Raw genomic sequence first — 8,575 nt, 5'->3', positions numbered from 1 at the left:
GGAAGGAATTGGATTTCATACCAAGGGGAAGAAGGGTCCTTGGGGCCTTAAAGGGGGGGGTGTGTGGTCATGAAATGGTCCGTTTTATATTTGAGGCAACTACCTCGGAATGAAGCTCTGCTCCTTGTACAGGCTCTTTTACTTTCTTATGAAGACCTTCGCCCTTCCACCTGGCTGGCTCTTCAAAGCATTTGGATCTGGACCACTTGGTCAATTTGACCCCCAGGTCTTCGCTGAGGGTTCTGACCTCAAACTCACTGCTGGGGAATCTTGTATAAAATGTCCGGCTTTCAAGAACAACGCTTAGGCACATCAGTTCTGCAGGCCTCTCTCACTGTCCCCAGATTGTCCCACTTCTACTCTTGAATTGATCTAGTGTCCCAGAGATGTAGAATTGGACTGCACTGTTTTGGACCCATGGAACTTCAGTATTAAGGCACAGGCGCATGCCAAAGGGTCCTGGGGAAGCAGTTGCACACCCAGAACCCCAGCTTTCACAGAGATCTCACTGAAGATGCTCTGGAGAAGCTTCTTGGGTCTCCATGGAGGAGGAGTTGTGCCTCTCTTGAGTATGGAGGCTGGCTGTGATTTTATGGAAACTGGAGCATGTTTCCATCCCTGTGAGGACTCGGGGAAGTCAGATTTGCAGCCTGCTTCCAGTACCTGTGTGAACAATAAAATACGCACAACTCAGGGCCTTTTGCAATTTGTTGAGCTCATGTTCCACTCCCATATTTATTTTGCGTAGTTCTATTAACCCTCTCAATTCCTTTCGTGGAACAAGGAGGGATATAAAAAAGAAAACAAAAAAAATAAAAAAATAAAAAAATTCTTTGCCCATGGCAGGCATTTTATTCATAACCATCTATACCTCCCCCTACCCAAAGAAAGTAAAAAAACTCTAAAATGAAAATATAGTTTGATTCTGCTTTGAACTTCGTAAATTTTGTGATATTATGTAAACATATTCTCTGTGCAGTAGAGCAAACACAATCAGAATGACTCCACATTGGGTGGCTGATGACCTAAAAGCTTTCTAATCTCTTTCTCTCTTGCCCATCTTGGATTACAAAAGCCAGAAATCCAGATATTCTGTGTGCCAGCCCCTATTGCAAGTAGACCAAGTTCTAGGGTGGCCAGATTTAGCAAATAAAAATAAGGGACACCCAGGAAAAGCTGAATTTCAGATAAGCAACACCCAACTTTTTTAGTATAAGTATGTTACTTATACTTTAAAAATTCTGTGGTGTTTTCCTGAAATTCAAATTTAACTAGGCACCCTGTATCTTATTTGGCAATCCTACCCGGTTCCTACCATGAGATATAGGGGAAGTATATTGGAGCACATTTGGGAATAATTTTATTCTGGATAAAAAGACAGAGACCACTGAAGAAAAGACCCATCTTTTTACTACCAGGAATGCAGCTGTGATGCCTGGCAGTCTAGCAGCTACTTTATGATCATAAGGTAACAGAAGATTAAAAGTCAACATCTTGATGAAGACAGAGCATAAAGAGCAAACTGAGGTCTTTAATGATATTCTTCAATATTTTATTACTGAACTGAAAGCATTCTAGATACTCACTGGTGTTTTGGTGGGTTTGAGTTGTTTGTTTTTTGTTTGTTGGTTGGTTGCTTGTTGTTAGTAGCCATTTCTGCTACTAAATACTCAAAAGCCTGACTAAGAACTGTAATTTTGGAGAAAAGGAGTCACTCTTCATCACTGACATCTAGGAACAGCCTCAAAGTTAGAAACGATCCAATCTCATACATGTGGAAATTTATCAGGAATACATGAGTAAATGAGGCAGCAGGGTAACCACACCCTTAAGCAATACTGATGGCAGGGGATTTTCCTGAGCTGTTAGGGGCAGGGATAGAGGGGATACATATAATGCAACAGTCAAAAGCACAAGTTCTAGGGGCGCCTGGGTGGCTCAGTCGGTTAAGCGTCTGCCTTCAGCTCAGGTCATGATCCCGGGGTCCTGGGACCGAGCCCCACATGCGGCTCTCCACTCGGTGGGGAGCCTGCTTCTCCCTGTCCCTCTCCTCCTGCTCTTACTCTCTCTCAAATGAATAAATAAAATCTTAAACAACAACAACAACAACAAAGAAAACAAACAAAAAACCAAAAGTACAAGCTCTACGGCCAACCTGCCTGGCTTCAAATCTACTTCTATCATTTATTGGCTGTATGACTTCGGACAAATTACCAAATCTCCATGTGCCCTTATTTCTCCATCTAAAATGAGGATGAAAACAGAACGTGACATAGACATGTTATAAGGACAGGATGAGTTAATACAAGTAAAGCAATTAGAAACACAAATACATAATCTATTAGTGATCCCAGATAGCATGCAGGCATGCTCCCTCACACGTGGCTGATCATCTAGCCAACGGCGCTCTTCCCTCACCTCTTTGTGTGACATTTCCTCGGGAAAGCTTTCTTGACCAGCCTACAATGGCTAAGCTGCTTCAGTTATGTGAATCTGTGGCTGTCCCACATGTTTGCCACGCTGGATGGCAAGTCATGTTTAACTGTGTCTTCTCAAGATTGGAAGCTCCTGAAGGGCATGTATCATGTCCTGCTGGTTTTTTGTTGAATATAGTAATAAAAGGTTGGGGCACCTGGGTGGCTCAGTCGTTAAGCATCTGCCTTCGGCTCAGGTCATGATCCAGGGTCCTGGGATCCAGCCCCGCATCGGGCTCCCTGCTACGCAGGAAGCCTGCTTCTCCCTCTCCCACTCCCCCTGCTTGTGTTCCCTCTCTCGCTGTCTCTGTCAAATAAATAAATAAAATCTTTAAAAAAAAAAAAAAAGGTTGATGGAAGGAAGAAAGGGACAAAGAAGTCTGCATTGGGGATGGATTGTGAGGGTGTGCTATGGAAATGAAACCCAGAAAAAGCACAATCCAAAGAGAGAGACAAGAGCATTACCTAAGGCCCAGTGACGGTCAGCTGGAGAGTAAGACTATAAATGCAGGATGAGGCTCCATCCCAGCATGCTCTCCTTGCCGGCCTTCGACTGTGGGGGCGAGGTGCTCAGGGCCGGGGCGGACCGGCTCAGGGTGGCATACAGGAGTGCAGGAGGTTGAGAACAAAGGCCCAGAAGCCCAGATGTCAGACAGTGGAAGACCAAACCAGGGGGCCGGGGAGATGGACATGAGAACTCATGCTGCTTGTAAGAGAGCAACAGAATGCGGCTCCCCAGTTGATGAACAGAACAAGAAAAAGCAGAGAATCAATGACTCTGAGGACGCTGAGTGGAGTGGGGGGTCTACTGGCAGAGAAGGCAGAGCCTCTAAAGAAGAGCTATGTAGGAGGGGGAAGGGATGTCGCTGCTTTTAGGAATGCTGAGTTTGCGGAGCCAGTAACTCAGTCACTTAAGAGGAGATGTAAGATGCTCACCTGGAAAAGCAGTCCAGGAGGCATAAAGCAGAAGACAAGCTCTGGGAATCAAAAGCTTATGGTGAAAACAACCAGACAGAAGATCAAGATGGAAATCAAGGACTTGAACAAGCACTGTAAACAAATGGGACCTGACAGACATCTGCAGAACATTCTACCCAGTAACAGAACACTGCACATTTTTCTCAGGTGCACATGGAATGTTCTCCAGGATAGACTATATGTTAGGCTACAAAGATTAATCTTAATACATACATTTTTAAAGACTGGGATCATAGAAAATATCTTTTCCTATCACAAATGGAATGAAACTAGAAGTTACCAGCAGAAGGAAAACTGGTAAATTCACAAATATGTGGAAATGTTTAACCAACGCACCACAAAAGAAATCAAAAAGGAAATTAGAAAATACCCTTAAATAAGTGAAAATGAAAACACAGCACCCCAAAATGTATGGAATGTTGCAAAATAAGGGCTAAAAGGGACATATATAACTCTAAACACATACATCAACAAGATGTGGGGTGCCTGGGTGGCTCAGCCAGCTAAGCGTCTAACTCTTCTTTTTTCTTTAAGATTTATTTATTTCAGAGAGGGGGAGAGAGAGCACAGCAGGAGGGGCAGAGGGAGAGAATCTCAAGCAGAATCCATGCAGAGCACAGAGTCCGATGTGGGGCTCGACCACACAACCCTGAGATCATGACCTGAGCCTAATCCAAGAGTCAGATGCTTAACTGACTGTGCCACCCAGGCACCCCTAAGTGTCTGACTCTTGATCTCAGCTCAGGTCTTGATCTCAGGATCATGAGTGCAAGCCCCCAAAAAAGAGAGAGAAAAAAAAATTTTTTTTAAAAGAAGCAAGATCTCAAATAAAAAATGTACATCTTAAATCTACATCTTGAGGAACTAGAAAAAGAACAAACTAAACCCAAAGCTAATAGAAGGAAATAAGATTACAGCACAGACAAATGAAATAGAGAATAGAAAAAGAACAAAGAAAATACACAGAACCAAAAACATATTCTTGAAAAAGATCAACCAAACTGACAAACCTTTACTATACTGATAAAAAAAAGAGAGGATCCAAATGACTAAAATTGGAAATGAGAGTGGGGACATTACTAATGATTTTACTAATCGTTACTAGTGATTTCTGTAATGAATTTAAAGAAATAAAAAGGATTATGAGAGTACTATAAACAACCATATGCCAACAAGTTGAATAACCTAGAAGAAATAGACAAATTCCTAGAAACCCACTAGCTACCAAGACCAAATTATGAAGAAATAGAAAATTTGAACAGACATATAAATGGTAAGGATATTGAGTTAATAATTTAAAACCTCCAAACAAGGAAAAGTCTGACCAGATGGCATCACTGGTGAATTCTACCAAGCATTTAAATAAGAATTAACACCAATCCTCAAATTCTTCCAGAAAATTGAAGAGGAGGGAGCACTTCCTAACTCAGTCTATGAGGCTAGCATTACTCTAGTACCAAAGCCAGACAAAGACACCATAAGAAACCTACAGACCAATATCCCTTATGATTATTATTTTTTTTTTTAAGATTTTATTTATTTGACAGAGAGAGACACAGTGATAGAGGGAACATAAGCAGGGGGAGTGGGAGAGAGAGAAGCAGGCCTCCCGCCAAGCAGAGAGCCCAATGCGGGGCCTGATCCCAGGACCCTGAGATCATGACCTGAGCTGAAGGCAGACGCTTAACGACTGAGCCACCCAGGCGCCCCATCCCTTATGATTATTCATGCAAAAGTCCTCAACAAAATACTAGCAAACCAAATGCAGCAGTGCATTAAAAGGATTATACACCATGACCAAGTGAGGTTATTCCTGGAATGCAAGAATGGTTCAACATATTAAAATCAATAAATGTAATACACCACAGTAACAAAATGAAGGGGAAAACCACATATTCATCTCAATTGATGCAGGAAAAGTATTGGACAAAAATCACATCCTTTCATGATAAAAATGCTTAACAAAATAGGAATTTAAAAAACTACCTCAACATAATAAAAGCTCTATATGAAAAAACCCACAGTTAACATCACACTTAATGGGGAAAAACAAAGCTTTTCCTCTAAGATCAGGAAAAGACAAAGATGCCCACTTTTGCCACTTCTATTCCACACAGTTTTGGAAGGTCTGGGTTGGGGCAATTAAGTGAGAAAAAGAAAAGGCATCCAGATTGCAAAGGATAAAAGAAAATTGTCTCTATTTCAATAGAATAGGAAATAGGAAATATGCCACCAAAAAACCTATTAGAATAAACAAATTCAGCAAAGATGAAGGATACAAAATCCACACACACAAATCAGTTTCATTTCTATACACTAAAGATAATCCAAAAAGCAATTTAAAAAAATTCCATTTGCAATGGAATAGCATCAAAAAGAACAAAATACTTGGGAATAAACTTAACCAAAGAGACTAAAGACTTGTGCACTGAAAACTATAAAATATGACTGAAAGAAATTAAAGGTGACGACATGAAGGGGGGGAAATCAGAGGGGGAGATGAACCATGAGAGACTATGGACTCCAGGAAACAAACTGAGGGTTTCAGAGGGGAGGGGGGTAAGAGGATCGGTTAGCCCAGTGATGGGTATTAAGGAGGGCATGTATTGCATGGAGCACTCGGTGTTATATGCAGACAATGAATCATGGAACAGTACATCAAAAACGAATGATGTACTGTATGGTGACTAACATAAAATTAAAAAAAAAAGAAATTAAAGACAACTTCAATAAGTAAATGGAAAGACATCCCATATTCATGGATAGGAAGGCTTAATGTTGTCAAGATGTTATTACTACCCAAACAATCCACGGATTCAATGCAGTACCTATCAAAATCCCAAAAATGTTTTTTGCAGAAATAGAAAAACCCACCCAAAAATTCATATGGAATCTCAAGGAAACCCAGATAGCCAAAACAATCTTGAAAAAGAACAGAGATGGAATTCTCATGCTTCCTCACTTAAAAACTTACTACACAGGTACAACAAAACAGTGGCATAAAGACAGACAAATAGACCAAGGGGATAGAGAGCCCAGAAATAAACCCTCCTGTATATGGTCAAATTATTTTTGACAAAGATGCCAAGACCATTCAGTAGGCAAAGAAAGGACAGTCTCTTCCACAAATAGTGCTGGGAAAACTGGATGGATACATGCAAAAGAATGAAGATGGAGCCTTACCTGCCATGTACAAAAATTAACTCAAAATGTACGAAAGACCTCAATATAAGACCTAAAACTATAAATATACAAATGGCTAACAAGTATTTGAAAAGATGCCCAAGGTCACCAACCATTAGGGAACCACAAAACAAAATTACCTTGAGATTCTACTTCACACCCATTAGAATGCCTATTTGCAAAACAAACCAACCCAGAAAATAGCAGGTGTTGCAAGGTTGTGGAGAAACTGGAATCTTTACATTAACTGACAAGAATGTGAAATGGAAAACAGTATGGAGGCTCCTCAAAAAATGAAAAACAATTATCATATAATCCAAAATTCCACTTTGGGGATATACACTAAAAAGAATTGAAAGCAGGAACTCAAACAGGTATTTGGACACCAATGTTCACAGCAGCATTATTCACGGTACCCAAGAGTTAGAAACATCTAATGTCCTTTGATGGATGAATGAATAACCAAAATGTGGGAGAAGGAGGGAGGCGGAGGGAGGAAGAAGCCTATGGTGACCCATGAACACCAAGTCCTGGGCTTCCAGGAAGAGGAGGAAGCACTGGGCACGGAGAGGAGGAAAAAGTCCTGGGATCAAGCCCCACGTCGGGCTCCTTGCTCAGCGTGGAGTCTGCTTCTCCCTCTGCCTGCTCTGCCTGCCGCTCCCCCTGCCTGTGCTCTCTGACAAATAAATAAGTAAAATCTTTAAAAAAAAAATGAAAAGTATCAAAAAGCAATACTCACCTTTCCTACTAGTTATGTGTTAAAATTTTCTATTCTATAGTTTTCTAAAATAGTGGACATGATCCACTAAATGGATTCACCATCCATCCACTAATGGCTTGGTCCCAAGAGTCCCCAGGACTCTTAGTGGTCCCCAGGAGTGTTAAAGACATACCAGTACCAGCCTGAGAGCTTCTCCTTGAACTTCTTAAGACTCAAAAGACCCCTGAAAAGGAAGTTACTTTTTCAAGGGGCGATTCGATGTTATTTCACACTGTATCAGTCAACCCCACCAACAGACATGCTGTCCCACTCTCTAGAACACTGACCGGGGATTCTGCCTGGTGGGAGACGGGGCTGTCCTCTCTCTAGGGCTGCCATCCTGCACACACAGGATCAGGTTCACGGCCCCAGTCAACAACCAGAGGGTTCGTCAGGGGTGGACGGGCCTTACATTTCTGAATCACAGGATAAGCGCCCTGGGCCCTACACATCTGTCTAACTCTGTTAGTATTCTGTAGCTGCTGTAATAGATCAGCACAGACCTTGTGGCTTAAAACACTAATACTCTCTTACAGCTCAAGAGGCCAGAAATCTGGAATCCATTTCACTGGGCTCAAGTTGTCAGTAATGCTGGTTCCTCTGGAGGCTCCAAGAGTCTGTTCTCCTGCTCTTCCCAGCATCCGGTGGCCACCTACACAGTTGGTTTGGCCCTTTCCCTATCTCCAACATGCACTGCTCCTCTCTGGCTCCATGAGCACACCTCCTTCTCCTCCCACCCTCCCGCCTCTCCTTGTAAGGACCCTGTGATTGCACTGGGCCCACCCAGATACTCCTGGGTAATCTCCCCATCTCAAGGTCCTTAGCTTAATCATACCTGCAGACCCCCTTTGCCGTATGAGGTAACACATTCAGAGGTTCGAGGGACAGGAGGGGACATTTTAGGGGCCATCATCCAGTCGGTTGCAATAAACAAGAAGGACTTAAGCAGGCAGATCCCGGCCAAGGCAGAGCCAGGAGCCGAGAAGAGCTCTCGCCTTGGGTGGAGGTGAAGGCCCAGGTCAAGGTAAACCCCCACGTGGATGCTGGGGCCCGAGCTGAGGCTGACTCAGAGGGAGCAAGCCAAGGCTGGAGGAAGATTCAGGATCTTTGGTTCCAGCTGACATGGAGGTAAACAAGAGCCCACCCAGGGGAGCGAGGAACGGCGGAGGACCAACGCGTG

This window comes from Mirounga angustirostris, unplaced genomic scaffold, assembly GCF_029215605.1.
Source record: "Mirounga angustirostris isolate CCGP_5_RB_7025 unplaced genomic scaffold, mMirAng1.0.hap1 SCAF_5, whole genome shotgun sequence".
Lineage (NCBI taxonomy): Eukaryota > Metazoa > Chordata > Mammalia > Carnivora > Phocidae > Mirounga > Mirounga angustirostris.
This window is presented reverse-complemented; position numbering follows the sequence as displayed.